At 33.9% G+C, this 19,301-nt stretch overlaps 1 long non-coding RNA gene across 1 annotated transcript; it reads right to left on the bottom strand.

Moving 5' to 3' along the window:
* Positions 1-801: 801 nt before the first annotated feature.
* Positions 802-18,852, bottom strand: LOC135330635 (uncharacterized). Its single transcript, XR_010392619.1, has 3 exons — positions 18,785-18,852; positions 7,233-7,304; positions 802-1,311 (listed from the first exon to the last, which is right to left on the bottom strand). It is a non-coding gene; the product is annotated as an uncharacterized LOC135330635 (long non-coding RNA).
* Positions 18,853-19,301: the final 449 nt, after the last annotated feature.

The following is a 19,301-nucleotide window of genomic DNA, read 5'->3' as shown; positions in this document are numbered from 1 at the left end:
GTTCCTTGCAAGCTGTGCTAATGCAATACCATGATCCAGTGTGCTTTGGCTAGCATAAACATCTTTAGGAGGCCCCTGCAAACTAGCACACACCAGCTCAAGCTTGCATTTGTGCTAAAATGTGTAAATAGATTTTGAAATAGAGAAGGCTTATACTCTTAACCCATACATTCACGTACTACTCATCCAGTTCAGTTGGGAGTACAGATATAGATATTCAGCAATAACTTCCTTATGTATAGCAATGGTATATAGTATAAATATGCTGTAAGTTACAACTTAACTCAAAATCAATATAGCTGCTCTGTCTTCATACCACAAAATACCTCCTTTAGGATACAATATCTGCTTTAGGATAAGCACAATCATTCTCTGGGTTCCATTCACTAACTCTCATGGGAGCTTAGACACCACAAGGCTAATAGGCACCCACTTGTAGATAACTGTATGAGGAATCTGCATCTTAAATTTCATATCACCTAATGGGAAATGTATTCTCTGGTCTGAGAAAAGAATAGCTTGAGAGAATTTTACTATTCAGTAAAGAGTGATAGAGTGATATGACAAAATTTGTTCTCACAATGATTTTACAATGATTTTTCAAATTCTTCCAATGTTAATAAAGTCATTCCTAATTTACAATTAACAATGTAAGAGCAAAATACTTCTTTCTTTGTTCTTTGAAAATAGAACCATTATGCAAAATACAATAAATTTATATTATGCAAGTGGAAAATAAGCTTTATGGAGGACACTGTTTAAGGTGTCCTGAAGAAACTCCACAGAAATTTTTTTCCAGTTGCAGAATGTATCAATTTCCAGTTTATTGTAATCAAAGTAAATTTATACATTACTACTTCTAATTTTCAAACTGTCATAATATACTCATACAGTGTTATCACACAGTCATAGACAGATAAATATTTATGTGATGATGAAGCTTTCAGAAGCCTTTGGTGTATTAAAGTATACTCAGATCTTTACTCACAGTGCATATTAATCTGAAACAATTATTAAACATATGCAGTAACTTTGCTAAAATTTGTTACAGAATATTTTACTGATGAAATGGCTCCAGGATTCAAATTATTCATTACTTACCCCTGTTCTTTGAACTTCCAAGAAAATTGCTCTTTGAAAAGATTTCTCCCACACTGCCAACTCACTGCCAAGCTCTACATTGAAATAATGACTCTTGCCATGTCCAACCATAACACTGAAACAGTATGGCCTCTGGTCTTCAAGATCATAGTCTTGATGAATACCTAAATACAAGTTTGCTTGTAGCCAGCAATCATCAGCAAGCCAGAGCTGAAAGACATGTTTCAGTATGTGACTCTTCGTCTAGCAAAAACAAGCAGTTACGGCAACATTGTCTTCTGTAAATGACAGGTACTCACTTATTTATGTTGTTATATTAACAATTATCTTGAAGCAATGTTTTGAGAATTAAGGAATATCTGCAAAGACAACTTCTCTTTTACTTTTTATTCACTTTAACCTGTATATACAATCTGAGCTACTTCTGTACTTCCAAAATACCATCAAAGTAATCTAAGCAATACATACATTGTAATTTAAAAGGATTTTATAGTAATGAAGTTGAGGAGGAAGGGATGATTAGGAGGGTGACCAGAAGGAAGTTCTCTGACTAAGGTTAGAGAACAAGCCTACCAACGAAAGAGGGAAAGAAGGATTTTGGAGAGATACTGGGGATAAATTTGGGAGACAGCATATGGGAGTGCATCAGAACTTCTAAGAAAGCCACTGGCTGTAGAGCAGATAGCATACTATTGTTTCTCCAGAGGATGGTGGGAGAAGTTTCTTAAAAATTCATCCATGATTCCAGGTGATGACTAAAAGGTCTGCACTATCATGCTGAAGAGAGAGAGGAACACCTATTAGCAGGTGTGTTGATAATATATGGAACTATATTTTATATCCTTCCAGTTCTGTTTCTCCCCTTTTCCAGCTATCCTGTGATCAACCATTTGGAAGTGAATTGCTATTTTTTGTTTTATATGTGAACTTGAATTCAAACTTCTATAAGCAAAATGGTGTCTTACCTACTTTATAAAAATGGACCATTTAAAATAGCAAAAATTGTGACTATGATGTCAGATACCAGTTCCAAGTAAAGCAATTCCCTCTAATTTAAATATTTTAGCTTTTGAATTTATAATCTATTATAAAAGTAAATATATAAATATATATAAATACATATTATATAATATATATTCTTTTATGTTTTTTCATCATAGGTTTTTCAAATGTCTTCATAATAGCACCCCTTTGAACTAGCATATTTATGAAAAAATCGGCAGGAAATAGCCCCTCGCAGTCAGTGGAGTTGTATCTGAGATAAATTTAGCTGACCACATACCTAGTTTAAGTTGCACAGTTAATCAAGGAACTGATTAGTGTGATTTTGTGAAACAAAAAAAAAAACACCTTTTAAAGATGAAATAAAACAAAAGACTCCCCCATATAGTGATAAATGCTTCTACGAAAGAAATTACTTTTGAAACAGACTTAAATGAATGGTATCTTATTTAAAGTGTTTCCCAAACACTAAACTCAGATTTGTAAGATTGAAAGATTGAGTTTCTTTTTCTTGAAGCACTTTTAATGAGCCCATTTCATTTTACAGTTTTGGTCCAGTCATAGATTACTCAGAGGTGACACTGAAAAGAACTTCTTATAAGCTCAAAGAAATGACATTTTGTTTACAATCAAGTGGAGGGAAATTCCTGACTTGCTTGAACGCAGTTGAAGAGCTCTGCACCAGCCTTACAGCAGAGTACAAGTACTCCACGCTAGTTGGATTCCAGTCTGCTAATGCAGTAAGTTATTAACAATCTAATGGTTATTCTGGAAATGACAACATGAGCTTACACAGGTCCCTTAGTAGCTGCCAGTGTGCCCTGCAACTACAAGGGCAGTGAAGTGAGTCCCTGCCATCAACTTCAGGACAAACCAGAACTTCCACATTACTCTTTTATAACCAAAATACATCCCTGTAACACAAGGTTTTGTAAATGAAAACACACTCTTACAAGAAACTTCCTTTATGTTTCAGTTTATCATTGATTAGCACGAAAACTGAGAAAAACAAAACTAAATTAAAAAGCCAGTCTTTCCAGCTGCTTATAGATTTAAATATTTTCACCAGTTGAATTTTCAAATTATATATGTTTTAGTTTCTATATATTAGATAGGGCTCTTTCCCACCTCCCTTTCTCTTTGATGGCACAGGGAAGAGAACAGTGAAAGAACAAAAGGGACTTCGCAGAGAATCCCATTTGTTACGCTCTAATGTCACCTATAAAGAGCGTTTTGTTTCTGGGTTTAGGAGAGGTCTCTAGTCAGGCAGATATGGGATAAAAGCAGATGCTGGACTGGACATAGGTGGCTTTGAAAAGATCAGAATGCAGCTTTGTACCCAAGTCCTAGAATCCTGTAGTCAGAATAAGCACTTTAAAGATTTTGCATTCATTTTTCCAGGACCTATAGTAGTCTATCATAACCTACCAAAGTCTGGACCTGCAACCCATGTACATAAAAACAAACAAATAAGCAAACAACTGGGATCTGAACATCTAAATGTAATCTACAATCATGTATATAAAATAAATGCTTACAAGTTTAGGGTCCTGTGTCCTTCCTGTTCTAGATGAACACACAACCACCTTCACAGGAGAGCAGTGAAGGCTCCCTTTTCAGTAATAAAAAGCAGAAGAAAAAACTGCTCTGCTAGCACATTCTCCTCCAGGTACTGCCCCATATTCACAAACAGCACCAAACTTCTCATGTGGGAACTGAAAATTTTGCTTGTGTTCGTGAACTACTGAGTAACATAAAGCTGGCATATCTAACTTTATGCAATTTACTCAAACCTAAGCTGTGATGGGTGTTTTAGGGGGCACCTTGGACGTGGCATGTAATACCACCAGGGTACACTGCACTTCATTGTCAAAAATGGCCCTGCAGCTATTCTAGGAGAGAATGGTCTTGAGGCAGTTCAAACCGATTTTCCCATGCTTTTTTGGACTGATGAAATGGAAGCTGAGCAGAGATTCTCCTGTGTTCCCAAGTGTCACCTCTTTTTCAGCAGCCATGGACTAATAGGTATTAAGCCTACTTCTGCTTTGAGACTCAGTAATGCTTACCCTGGCTCTTAGACTAATACATATATTTTTTTTTACTTTGACTGAATGTGAAAATGTGATGTGTGGAAACACTATGTATTAGAAGAAAATGAAATGTTTTTTAAGGCAGATTGATTTTTAAAAAGTATCTAATGTTCTTGCCTCTGAACTATACAGATTTTCAGTAACAGTTCCAGTAAATATGGAGTATGAGTTAAGATGTAGGGGGAAAAATGAGATAAATGAGATCAGATTTTCAATCATCTGGTTGTTACCACTAAATGTTCATGTATATTCAAGTGTGAGAATGTGAAATATGAATACTCATTCACATATTTGCATATGTATATGTTTGCATGTGTGTGTGTATATATGTACATATGTAAACACACACAAACCTAAAATATAGCAAGTGTTTTGTGTTAAAATCTAATTTCCATATTGAATTCTTATTTTCCATTTTTAACTTGTGTTATAATCAACACGAGAAGCTTACAATCTGATGTGTAACAACTGACCTTGCCTTAAGAACCATCTTTCCTAAGAACCAAAATGATACAATATTCTCCACTACACCCTTACAGTAGTTCTAACTAGCTTCGGAAAATCTTTAAAAACGCTCTCCCAAAACTGCAGTCTTTACAACATGAATTCCACCTTTGAGTCTGCCATGCAGAAGCTTTAATCTCTTAAGAATTTTGTCCATGTTTGTTGACTCACACAATTTCCTTCATTTGTCATGTATACTAAAGAACCAACAGAAAAGAAACTTAAGTGTTGAGTTTAAGCTTTTGTAATTTAGTTAATTTAATCACTAAGATTTGGAATTAAGCATTCATCTATTAAAATGTCAAGGACATTATGAGTTGAATTGTGGGTAGTTTATTTCCCACTTTTTCTTAATGAAAATTAAGAATTTTCATTTTTTTCATTTTTTTCAGAATTTACTTCAAGCAAATTCTTGTGATGTCCTTGAAATTAACCTTACCAGAATATTCAAGGAAGGACTGAGTATGAAATCAGTAGTAACATTTATAGGAGAGAAAACAAAAACAATGCCTACTATACAGCAAACCCTTCTCAAAAGGCTTGACGAGTATCTACTTTGTCGCTGCCCAATTTATTTATCTGGAAAATATAAGGTTTAATAAAATTTTAAGGAAATAGAATCAATAACCTGGGACAGAGCCTCTGCCCTTTGCTGCAGTGATAGGCAGTGAAGGAATCTCCTCACTCTGGCTGAAGGGCTGGAACTGCTGAACTTTTCATTTACAACAGCAAAATTGGCCACTGAAATCAGTAGAGGCTCCTTTAGCTGTCAGCTAAAGGGAATGACACCTCTGTAAAGTGCAGATGTCAGCACATGTTTAAGAACTATTTTTGTAGTTTCTGTCATCTCACATATTCTTTGCTCTGTGGTTATAACTTGATCATATTTTCAAGTTTGTTCTTTTCTATTTTTTTTTTTTTTTTTTTTTTTTAGTCATTATCAGCAAAACAAGCATAGGAAGTATGCCTGTGTTGTTGAAAGCTAGTTTGGAACAAATAGTTTGAGTGGTCGAGATGTTGTACCTATCCATACCTGTCACCCCATTCTTTAAAGAATTTGGTCATTACAGGGAACTCCATTCTGAGCCAGACAGAAAAGGGGGATCGAATGTTATTGTCAGCTCTCTGAAAGGTATATTTTTTGATCTTCTCCTTCTGTAACTTGTCCTGAATAATAACTGTGTTGCATCAGAGAAGCATCCGTAACTAGCACTCCCTTACAGTAATGGAACTTAAGTCGGCGAGCTACTGTTCTCCTTCTGCAGTTACGTACAGACAGCAGACCAACCCGTCTTCTTTAGAACACTAGCACATGGTCAAAGGAATAACAGTAAGGAAAGGGTCAGCAGCTGGTCAGAATTGTTTTCAGTTGGTTTGGAATTTTTCAATGAAATAGCATTTCATGAAAAAAGACTGAATTATTGAAAACCTTTTTTTCTGGGAATTCACTCATTTTTATTTTCTTAGAAATATCTCTTATTTAGGATGGCATTTCTTGATGTAATTCTAACAGCAAGTAGTTAAAGCACTCATACAGAACGTGAGAGAGATAAGTACAAGTTTTTTCCAGCTAACTTCCCATTTGGATGGCTGCAAACTGGTACCATTACTGTCTTTCTGGACATCATCCTGTGTAAACTTCATAGCTTGCAAATATAGTGAAGGAAAGTATAATTTCACAGTTAGAGCGCAGTCTGGGAACTCAGGTGAATTACAGTCTTCTTATGGCTCTACTTTCAGTCTTCTGCGACTCTACAAGCATACTTTTAATATACCTATGCTTGGGTTTCCCTGTCCAAAATGATGATGATCAAGTTATTTCCCTCACCTGCAAAGCAGTTTCCGATTAGCTGGTAAAGAACTAACTTAATCTATCTGATGGAACTTATCACAAAAATATCTTTCACAAATCAATTCTATAAACAGACTGCTAATGTTTGGCCAAAAAGTCATTCCTCAGGACAAGCTAAAGAGATAAAACATGACAACGTCTCTAGACTATGCAAAAAAGAAAAGAAAAAAACCCTACAATACATGAATGCACCATGTTGTCCTTTGTAAGGTAAAACCAATTATAGTGTTAGTAAGTTACTCACAATCTAACAAGGACAGAATTTTGTATTCCTTATTATGCAAATTAAATAACAGTACCTTACATAGATCAAAATTACAAAGAAAGCATTTTTTGTCACAGTCATGTAAAAATCTGACTCATTAAAGAGAAATGCAATATCAAGCTTCATTATGATTAGCTGTTTGTTTCATTCATAATTGACATGGCTGGCTGTAATACTGAAAAATGTCTTCAATTTGGAAGTATTTTAGTAAGTTGCTCGCTTGGAACCTAATCCATTTGCTGTAGTCTCTTATACTTACATAGACAATGCAGCTGCTGCAAAGAATAGGCTTTATAACAACAGATAAACTACTTGAATGTTAGCTACTACCAGTTAATCTTAACTTGAGATCATCATTAACCTGAAGAGGTAAACTCTTTTTACTAAATAGCATAATCGTAATTTTTGGGAAACCTACCTTGTGAATTTTAAACAGAACCTCACAGAGGTTATAGATTTTTTCAGCTCGTACCCAGTCTAGTGTGCTTACCTATAATATCAAAAGAAAATATTAAAAAACATATTTCTTTTTACATATTTCTATTAAAATTATGAAAAGATGAAAAATTAAAAAGATTTCACCAATGATTATTCTACTGGATACTATAAAAAAATTCAAACGTTACTACACTTAATATCCAGGATTTAAAAAAGACTGCCAAATAGCATTTCATTTTTAAAGAAACAGAACCTAGAGGGTTCTTACTAAAATTAAAACATATTTAATTACATTTTTTCTATTATTACTTCAGTATGATGGAAACCTCTTTGTAATCTCTGTGGTGAGGTACATAACCATATTTATTTTACAAAATGCTAACAGACAGAACTTTCTCAAATTCGGAGTCATTCAAATGCACTCCCCAATTTAATAAAAATTTTAAATCAATAAACCAAGATGTGATCCTAAATTCAGCTTTGAATTCACATACACTAGAACACGAGGACCTTAATTTTATATTAAAAATGAAAAAGGACTATATATTTACAATATCTGACATTAGAAAGAATGTCAGCTGTGTGCCTATATTTCTTAATACTAAAAAGAAATGGAATTTTTTGTTTTCTTTTGATTTTGTTAGAGTATCCTGTTGACATTAATGGCTGCTATAGCTTGACAGTTGGAATGATATTTGAAGTTTTTCTCTCTAATGTCTAGGTCATGGTATCATGTGATAATCATCTGCTTTATTTTAAAAACAGGATCTAGCCTATGCAGTTCAAGAAAAAAACCATGAACCTCTAAGTATAAAAAATACAAGGCGAATACACATTATTTTCTTTATATTATTTACAGCAAAGTCATGTTTTTTTCTTGGTGAATGCACAGGTATGACTGTTCATATACATGGAGAATGTGACTAAACCGAACTCTGAAAAGCACCACAAAACTCAGGAGCAGACTGTGGTGATTTTTGTCAGTAACTAAAAGTTATTTCACCTGAATGCTGTTTGAAGAGTAATGTGAACTCAGTGTTAATTTCTGTCTAATCTTATATGCTCTTGTGTCCACTCCAACAGGAACTAATGGGCATTATTGCCACATATCTGTCACAGCTATGAGTTTAAAAGCAGTGTTCCAGAATTTACCTAAAATCTTTCTTCCCAGCATGCAAAACATCTCACTTAAATTTAGATATCAGAAGTGTGTAATATTAACAATCTAATCTAATTCTTCATAAATCTAATTTTAATTCCCTCATGTTTGGGAAAGAAAAAAAAAAAGACAAGACAGTGGTTCCTCCAAGTTGTCTTACATCCTTGCCATAGGGTTTATGAACAGACTGTGCAAATGCTTTTTCTTTTTCTGTCACTGGATATAGAAGTTGGTAACTACTTTAGATTAGATATGTAGCTTTCAGAAAACCAAACTTAGTTGAGATGAATCACATATTACAAACGAGACTGAAGACCCCTGGAAGTGAAAGCTGTATCACCACATCTTTTCAGGATGTAAAGGGACTCATATTCCATGGTTGTCCATTTGACAGTTTTTATATTTTAAAAATTAAATTAAAAAATCACCTAAATACAATGCAATACAATTCTTTCTGTAATATTATAAGCATTGTTTCATCATAAATTAAAGCTCAAGACATTACTTAATGATAACTTTAAAAGTACTTAATACTTTGTCAAATTTAAATCTAATGTCAGCTGCTTTAGAAAACCAATTTAAAGCAATTTTAAATATTACACTTGTCCTCCCATTACTTTATAAAGTGCAGTAATTTTTGGAGTCATACATTACTGATTTTAAATATTCTGTTACTATTTTCTTTCTAGTGAGGTGCAATCAGTATTTTATTTGAATTTTGATTTTTAATTATTGTTAGGAGTTGGCAATAACACAAGATTAGAAGCAACTGGAACTGAGGAATTATGGCAGATTCATAAGGGAATGCCGTACATTCAAACATGCTGACATCGGGCTAAGTACTGCAGGTCTTTCCTTGATTCTTATTTAAAGGGAAGTCTTTTTTACTTTGATAGTCGTTTTGAAAATAAACTAATTAAAGATAACAGGTTCTGGCCCATTATTGTTGACTCTCAAAAGATCTCAATGCTTCTTGCAAAATAAGATTTATAGCAGAGTGATATCTAGTTCATTATTTGGTCTTGAGTTTCTGGAAGGAAAAAATTTCTTTTCATTCTCAGTTAAAACTATGAGAATCCTCCATCCCTATTAGTGGCTAGACAAGACATAAAAGCAGAAGCACCTGCTTAATTTGCTGTTTATGAAAGTGAACTTAATGACAGAGGGTATAACTTAAAAGTTGTCCAGACAACTGAATTTTCATTTGCTCCTACCTTCTGTTTTGATTCCTGAAGACTAATTTAAACTGCTAGGGTTTTTTGCTACTATTAATGATGCTGCCATGGACACTGGTAACACTGCTGTGCCATTAAATTCACTGTGAATACTTCAGAATTCTCCCCATTATCCTGTGGATCTCTCTCATCCTTTGACTCTCTGTAACCTCTTATGACCTTTTGTGCAGAGATAGCAAGGGATGATAGATCACAATCAACAGCTATATAAGCCAAGTCTTTATTTTACTGTGTGTATCAAGGAAAAACTACCATACTTACAGCCAAGAGTGAAACAGCCTGAATATCACAGTGTGCAAGGTCATCAGGAGAACACAAATGACATTTGGAGGGATTTTAAGGAAGGGAAATAAACATAATGCAAAGAGATGTTGGAATCCAAAGGGGCAGTTGACATTATTTATAGTTTTCTCCTTAGAACTATCCTAGAATGTCTAAGTTTAAAATGTTGTTGTTATAGTCTGCATTGCTTTAAAAATATCGCAAGTGATCATATACTTCTAGTCAATGAGAAAAGCTGCAAAGAATCAGAAGAGTTCACAAAAAGTGCAATACACTTCATTTGTTTTAAAAGATGTCTCAATTTATCATGAGCATATCCATCATAACACAGTTAATAAATAGGTCTAAGATAAATGAGACACTGAAATATATTCCTTAAGCAATAAAGAAGTTTTCCTCATTATTGTCTTTTGGAATTGTTCCTCTAAATATTCCATACATTGCAATATTTTGGAATTGTTTTAAAATGACAACATATTTACTTTTTAATAAAGCATTTGACAAAATATCTCAGAAAGTTATATTCAGAATGGGTCAATTAAGACTGAGACACACTTTCGTTCATGTGAATTTAGGTCTCACAAAGAGTAAAAACTAGTGTGAAAATATATGAGAATACCTAGTAGCATTCAGTCAGCTTCCACCTAACTCTTGTCTAATACATGAATTTATAACCAAATTTAACTGAATGCTATTATTCACAACAATATGGTGAAAGTCTAATTATACAGTATTAGAAAGAATTGCATTGTTTAGCATTTTTCAGGTGTATAGCCAACTCCTAGCTAACTCAATGCACTACCTGGTGAAAAATTGTAAAAGTTATTGAATACTGTTTTTGTAGATATTTGGTTATATTTATTCCTTCAGAAAGAGTGTAAAATAACACATTCATAAACTGGCAGATGATGCTGAGCTCAGATGAAAGGCCACATGAACACCCATGAGGACACAGGGATAATACAAATGAACAAAGATAAAACCTGAAGTGACAATTCTAAATCCATAAAGAGATACTGGAATAACAGACCTGATTTTCAAAAGTGCTAAGTGTTTAACAGGTACTTTTTCCTTCAGTGTGAGTTTCTGTGAGCTCCTCATTTTTAAAAAAGGCATTCTAATGGATTTAAGAAACTAAACTACACTGTTCAAGCCTTCTCGTTTTAAGTATTTAGACCAAGTAATCTGAACATCAGTTCAGAAGAATGCTCAAATTCAAAATATACTTAGCTCTAAATGGGCACATAATTCATTGATTTTTCTTAAAAACACTGTTAAGATTTTAGAACAGGAGAGAGAAAACAACAAAATTAAAATCATTTTGACACATGCATACAGGACATATGTATCCATGTGTTAGACAACAAACTGAACAACAGTTATTCCTTAGAAGAGAATTCTGCAATGATACCCAACAAAACATACTAAAGGATTACACTACAGATATAGAACATAAAGAAGGAGATACAGTCAATATAATTTTGGGGCATATATAAGGGAGCATCACACTTAATTAAAAATTGTAGCATGACTATACCTAGACCTAATCTAAAACTCACTGAAGGCAAAAGGAACATACTCTTTGGCTTCTGTGAACACTGAACCTGATTCTGGAAATTTACAGTACCTAAATAATATTAACAAATTTTAATATATTTAAAGAATAAAACTTAGGGGAAAAATGAAAAAGATTTTAATACCTGGACTACAGAGGAGCTTCACTATCTGACAAGTAAGCAGAATTATCCAATCAATCTAAAAATATTTACAAAGGTAAAGACAAAAAGATGAAATACTTCCAGGTCAATAGTATTCACTTCACTGGCTTCTTCATGAAAGGGGAAAAAATCATCCAAGAAAAAATTTCAAAAATTATATATAAACTTTAAAAAGAAAAAGATATATCAAGAGATGTTCCTGATGTGAACTATGATATAACAGTAGGAACCTAAAGATGTCTAAAACAACCTGAACTAGATGCTACAAAACACACAATAAAGAGTAGTCAGATCCAAGCAAAGATGTGAACTAAAGAAATAAGGATTTATATGTAGAGTTAGAAAGTCCACTGAAAGCATCCATGGCTACGCACTGCAGCTCAATTCCTATTATGTTACATTGGCAATATACACAACGTACAATTACAATTACAATTGCCAATACTTACTGTGGAGGACTGGCTTGAGGGCAGAGGTCATGTGAAGATTGAACAAATAAAGGAAGCAGAACTAAGTACATATCGCACACAGTTGATGTGAGCCAAGTCCCGTACGAGAGTAAAAACAGCTAGAGCCAAGGACACATTGTCCTTGGCTTCAATGTGTTACCAATGATTAGTCCTGGGAACTTGCGGGTGATGTAATGCAGAAGGCGTTGGGGTAAACAAAATTGCTATTACCAATAAGGAGCTCAGCTTTTGCAATATGTATGAGCCTGATTAGTCCTGTGCTATATAAAGGAAGATCACGCCTAATAAAGATGAAGTATACTGATCACTCATATTGAGCGTCTGGGTCTTCCCTCCGTCGGCTCCTCCCGTGCAAGTTTCCAACAACTTACCACTTAAATAGCGGTACTCTTTCATATCAAAGTACTGTTCATGTACCAATTAAATTACCTGTACTTTTCTTCTCTGTAATTTTTTGTCCAAGGTAAAAGACTGATAAAATAGAGTATATTAGCTTCCTTACTATTTCTATTGCTTTCATAGTACTGTTGCATTTATTCCTTTTGTTAAAAATAAAAGTAGGATAGACGGTCAACTGTCTTCACTTGAGTCACTTCAGTGCTATTTATCTAATCATCTCAAAAAACACATTAAAGACTACCACAACAGCTTCAAAGATATGATTACTTTAAAACTGGAACCTAAAAATGATATTAAACTACGAGGAAGAAGAAGATAGGAAAAACAAAACAGTACAACTTCCCCACAATTACAGTACTTATTCTGTGAACACAAAATATTTTTTTCTGGAAATTTTCAAGTAAATCTCAACTACTTTGTTATTAAATGAATGTTTTTGAAAATTTTGTTCACTGAATAATGTCTTCCCAATTTCTTCTAGGATATGAATTCAGAACTTTTTCAAGATTTGAAAATAGACAGAAATTTATCAGATGCTTTCGGAATGTAATAAAATAAAGCTTGCATAGTAACATAGCCCTAAAAATAATTTTTTATTTGTGATACGGTGTTTTTCATATTTGATAGTTTCAAAAGTGTGTCATAATTTTAAACTGTAAATACGGTATCTGTGAATTAAATCTGTAAATCTGTTAAATGCAGTCAGATAAGCTACTTCAGGGATGCAGGAAGAACATTCTTTGACAAACAGCCTTATTGTTTCAGCTTCTTTAAGTGAATTATGATCAATGATGTGATCTAGGAGTTTTTTTGGATCTTGGGAAGGTCAAAAAAGAGTGTATGTCCTGTTTCAGGCACATCTCTGTTGGCTGTAAAAAGGAAAAAAAGAAAGAAAAAAGAAAAATCTTTCCTTGGCATTCCTCTTGGCTTTTATAAAAAGTTCAGAAAACTCCTTTCTCACTACCTCACAAATACATCCACTCCATTTCTCTTCACCACTAACACTCTACACTACTTCATGTAGTTTCTATTTGTAGACTACTCACAAATTTTATACCAATACTTTTGTGAACTTGGGTTGTGGGTTATTACCAATACTGTCCTTTTATATCCCCCTGTCTTTCTCTATCTACCCCATATCTGTTCTCTCATTCTGTTCTCTCATAGTTACATTTCAGGTTTTCTGGAGAAGCGACCTTTTTGTTGAACCTTCTCTGAACAGCAACAAAACTCTGAAATATTGGTCCAGGACTATAATTACTAAGAATTACAGTAACAAAATAAGCAATAATATATTCTGCTTCAGCTATTTTGCCAATTTCAAGTTACAAGTCACTGAAATTTCCATACAAAACTGAATATGTGCCTCAGTTTTGCAATTTAGCATTATTTTACCAAGCTTTTCCAATCAGTCATTAATGCCATGAAAGTTGTTAAATATTTCTAATAAGAAAAAAATTCTCACAGGCAGCAACTATCAGTGATACTTATTCAGGAAAATCACATGAAAATTAAAGGGAAATCCAGTGACCAGTGATGAGCAGAGCCTGAAATAACAGGTTAATGGCAGATAACAAAGATGATCACAGAATCAGTAATCTAACACAGGATATGGTTCTAGATGTGCTATTATATATAATAGTCAGTGATTAATGCACTTATCTGAATGAGAGATGGAGAATCTGCTTCCTCTAGACAAACATAACTCTTTCTAAAACAACTGGCAGTTTGTCTCCTGAGGGCCATCACTGTTGTCATTTCACGTAATATTCATATTCACTTTCCACTTTCCTAGTTGTTTCAGCAGAGGTGATCATCTGCCAAACTCAAACTGACTGTTTTTTTGCCTTGAAGAATTTCTTGTCTTGAAGTTAATGAACATCTACATCGTGCAGCAAATTTGGTTTTCAGACGGATTTGAGAACAGGCTGTAGGTTGCTGATTATGCATTAGTTCTTAGATGTCTAGTATATTGCCTTAAGATCAAAATGAACTCTACAGAGAAGGAATTGTTTTAATTTATACATGCCTATTGTAACCACTACATTTTTTTCATTTGTATATCTATATAACCGAAACATAAATTTTGAGGATGGAGTCTTCATAATAATTTCAAAATAAAGACTCGATTTTTCATATCTTTATTTAAGAATTTTTAATTTTTAAATCAAATTATGTATACGATGAGATAACAAGATCTTCTCTTCACTGTCGGTCATGTTTATATTCTTGAATAAATTTCCACTCTTTTAAAAAATTAGCTTCTTCAGAAATAAAGTATTATCTTGCAAAAAAGAAAATCTCCCAGAATTCCTTGGATATAACTGAACTAAAATATTTTTACAGTAAATACAATTATAAGTGGAAACAGCATAATAACAGCTTATAGAAAGCACTTTGTAATCACATCTGTTTGCTGTTTTATTTATATATGGTAACATCTAGAGGGCAATAATTCAGACTCCATCAGCTGCAATAAAAATGCATGCATTTTTAGCCCTTAATTATCCCCTAGAGCCAGCCATGATTACAGAATAATTGACAAATCTTACACTGGTAATGACTCGAAGAGTTGTTTTCCCTTGAGTTATCTATTCCGTAATATTTACGGCACCTACCATATCTTTATCCATTTTCCATAAGGGCAATCTAAAATCTAGTTTCGCTAAATCTGCCAAGTTTTGTCCTGATGCTGTTGCATAAAACAGGAACCCCAATAAAACACTTCTTAGGCAGAGCAGACCTCAATACAGATATTATAGATATTCTAGTCTCAGCATTAAGCTGCAACTTCACCATAAACTCATTGGCTTTATTCAGGAATGATCTTGATCCAGAAAGATTCACATATTGTAAAGTGGGTGGATAAGAATTCTGTTACAGAGTGTATAATTAACTAACCAGACTGACATAAAAACAACAGGAAGAAATTTTTGAAATGAATGGAGTAAACACAGGCACTAGATCCATGCTTATGCCTTATAAACACAAATTACACATTCTTCAGTTCAGTCTCAATTATAGGTCAGTGCCTGCTGCAGCCATTCCCAAGCATCTGCTTTTTGAACTTTCACAGTCCAAGCTATTTAAACTCTGAGAACATCATATCAGTCTATTTGTCTCTATAAACTACAGAAAAGATGCACTTCTAGGGCCAGTGAAGATTCTGGGGAAGAAAGTGTGCAGATGTCATGTATATTTTACTTCTACTTAAAACAGGAAAACATGAGAATATACAGCATCTGATGACACAAAAAAATGACTTTGCTAAATCTGATATGAAACCTAATTATCTCTTTTCCAAGGCCTTTGTGGATATTAAATCTATGATAGGAAGTGTCATAAGTTATGACCTATAAGTCATAGGCGTATTTACCTAAAAGACATTTCGATTACTATCATTAGGTCTAAATGTAAAAGCGTTTCAGCACATCACCAATTTCTGTATATAAAACTCTCCTGCATACAGCTACAGCTATGCACACCATGCCAAACATATGTGACAATGTTTCACTCCATCATGAACAGGTGCTGGGTTTTGTATCTGTACATGCATATCTCTGTGTACATGTAGAACCTCTCATCAGTTCATAGTGACAAACCATGCAAATGAAATTATATGCACAACTGAAAACAGAAAAAGTTGAAAATGCGCCCATTACAGTCAAACAAGAATAAGCCTATGAGCTTTTTCCAGCATGGAAGATGTTAAATAACACTTCTTCTTGGAGAGGACAGAAGATATCATACAGCCTTTTAGAAAATGGCTTGTTCCTCATCATGGAGCTAGAAAACTCCCTGGTCTACACATCACAGCTGAGTTTTCTAGCCCATTTCTGTTACTGTGGTAAGCAACTCTGTTCTTGATATCTGTTCTTACTGGGAAGCGTCTACATTTTTGAAAGCACCATCTGAGAAACTGTTTAAGCAGAGTATAAATAGAACGCTACTCTCTACAGTAGCTTCTCTGAAATTACAAAATCTGTACTTGATCTGTACTTTTCTTGAATTTTGCTCATTGGTAGCTGTATTTTGTTTATTCTTTTGAAAGTTAGAAACTGTATTTGCCCCCTTATGATCTCTTATACACAAAGAAATAGAGTAAAAATTGTATTAGATGTTTTTATAAGCAGTTATAAATTATGGATAAGGTCATTACAACTAACTATATGACTTGTACATCATCTACTTCATGTACACTACAGTGTGGCATTGTCAATAGCATAGCATCAGAGAAACATGTCTGAAATAAAACATAATGGCAAACATTTAAAGATCAGGCAAGATAACAATATTAATATTTCTGCAGTAGAACAGTCCATTTGTTATATTTCACTTAATGTAGTAAAAAAAAAAAATCAGTGGGGATAATAAGAGCAGCATAATTAAATATCACTAAAAGTAGTGTAAGGCTTCTTGTGGGGATTTATGTTTGAAGCTACAAAGTTACTCGTGCTTGGACATGCAATACAGAACCAGTTTCAGGATGCAACATGGGCCAGGGCCTCCCCAGGGCTGGTACTGGCAAGGGCTGCTGGTGGGACAGGGCTGGGTTTGGCCTGGCTGCTGGGGCCCGTCCCCCTGCTCTGAGGGAGCAAGGTCCTGGTGACAGCTGGGGCAGCCCCAGCCAGCTTGTGGCTCGAGATCCAGGTTTGAATTCTAAATGGAAACTGCCAATTTCCTTTTTTTTTAATTTTTTTTTATTCCCTGATATAAAACATCTGTGGTGTGATTATAGATCAGGAAAACTGGTCAATGGGTTTTGGGATTTATGCATTCTGTCATTGATATTGTACACCTAAGTGCATCTGATTACTGGGATGACGTAACACCATGACCAAAGGGGTCACCTTTGTTCCTTTTTTTTGAAAAGCCATTGTTTCTACAAATACGTTGCACAGAAACACTGTAGAGTGTAGTAGATAGTGACAAATAAGATGGTAAAAATGCTAACAAACATTTATCCTGACTTGCCTGTTCTTAGTAGAATATGATAAATGAAGTAGTTTATTCTCAATTAGTATCATTTAGATAGATAGTTTTAATTATATCAAAAATTTTCCTTCCAAAATAGGTCTGAACATCATAATTGAAATTCATAAAGTTAAAGACACATGAATAATTGGTGTGCTATTTATTTACTTTTTTGGTTTGTTTTTCACTATAATTGGATTCTAGTAACTGAATAAAATTTTAGTTCCTCAACTTAACATATAAACATGAATATTCTTTTGCAGAAAGGAAAAAAAAAAACTTTTTCCAGATGTGTTCTCTCATTTTAAGAAAAGTACTATTAATTTGCCATTTATAAATGTTAGAAGTTTATAGGAATCACTGGGTTTAGAATTTCAGTCTAGAGAAAGAGACTGTTATTAATTGCTTCTGTTCATAAATAAGGTTCAAAGAGTAAGTACTTCACAAAGGTATGCTGGTGGTACACATAAAAAATCAGATTTGCTTTTGCTTCTGGTGAAGAAATCAGGAGACTGACCACTTTCTGATCAAGAATTAAGAAAGCTATTTAGCTGCAAATGTATTTTAATTCTACATTTTGTTCTTTGTGATGTATTTAAAGCAATGGCTCTCTGAAGGGAGAAAGAAAGCATAAAAAAGTTTCCATGTGGTATTTATGGGTCACTTTTAGGAGCCGAGAATTTTCCAGTTCATTTCTCTTCCCTTCTTTTAAATTAATTTTTAGTGTTTTACAGTGGTATTAGGTAAGTCATCTGTTATGAAATACGATTCTAGTTTTTAGCTATGGAAATAATCAAAGCAGGATGTTGTCACTTATTCAAACTGTACGTTTAGGATTGGATTCTCTGTAATAGTTCAATCCCTAGCCTGTATGTAAAATTCACAACTTTAGTATCGGTGGTGTATTTCATGATGTGACTATCTTTAAGAAAACAGAGTAACTACCAAGTCATTACACCTGGAAAAATGCCTCAGAATAAATGTAAGAGATGAAATTTTGACTATAACCAACCAGAAAAGAATCTGAACACAACAACTTAAAAAAGTAACACAAATGTTCTCTATTAAGAATTTATTGAGATATCCAGATATGGTAGGATTTTCAGAGGACCTTGAAAAAGGTTAGATATCTAAAGCTTACTGAAACATAGTGGCATCTATGGCTTTAACTGTTTTTGAAATCTCAGCTGACAACTCTACTTGGTAGGAAAAAATAAACCCAGACATAACAAACAGGTTTCCATCTACAGTTAAATCCTCCCCCAAAGTAAATATATATGTGTATATATTTTTACCGGTGGAGTGCTGAAAATGTAGAAGGATGAACCCTTCAGTGCCAGAAACTTGAATTTGTAGAGCTGAGATGAATCAGTTCCTTCAAGTTTCTCATTTACCCATCCCATATGTATGACCTGTAAAACAAAGTCATTGAAAATTAAAGCTCATTTTTCTAGCGAGGCAGAAGACAGACCTGAATAGGTCAAATCTTTCCACAGGGAAGAGTGTCTTAGATTTGGATGCATCATTCCCTGCTTCTAAACTGCCCTTCCATTGCTATCACACTCTTAACCTTTTAACCATTCCAGTGTGTCAAAAGTCCTTGAAGAGACATAATCCATATTGAACAGGTTTTCTGAATCCCGATTCTATTCCAGGCAGCAAAGTTGTATCCATGCTGGTATGCTGTGTGCCAGCCATGGAGGAAAGGGGAAATTTAATATGTAAAAATTAAGCATAGTTATTATCGTAAAATTAGGTGTTCTAATATGATTAATTCAACCATATTAGAAGGTTCCAAAGATAATCTCCTTT

Source organism: Dromaius novaehollandiae, chromosome 22 (assembly GCF_036370855.1).
Source record: "Dromaius novaehollandiae isolate bDroNov1 chromosome 22, bDroNov1.hap1, whole genome shotgun sequence".
Taxonomy (NCBI): Eukaryota; Metazoa; Chordata; class Aves; order Casuariiformes; family Dromaiidae; genus Dromaius; species Dromaius novaehollandiae.
This window is presented reverse-complemented; position numbering and strand designations above follow the sequence as displayed.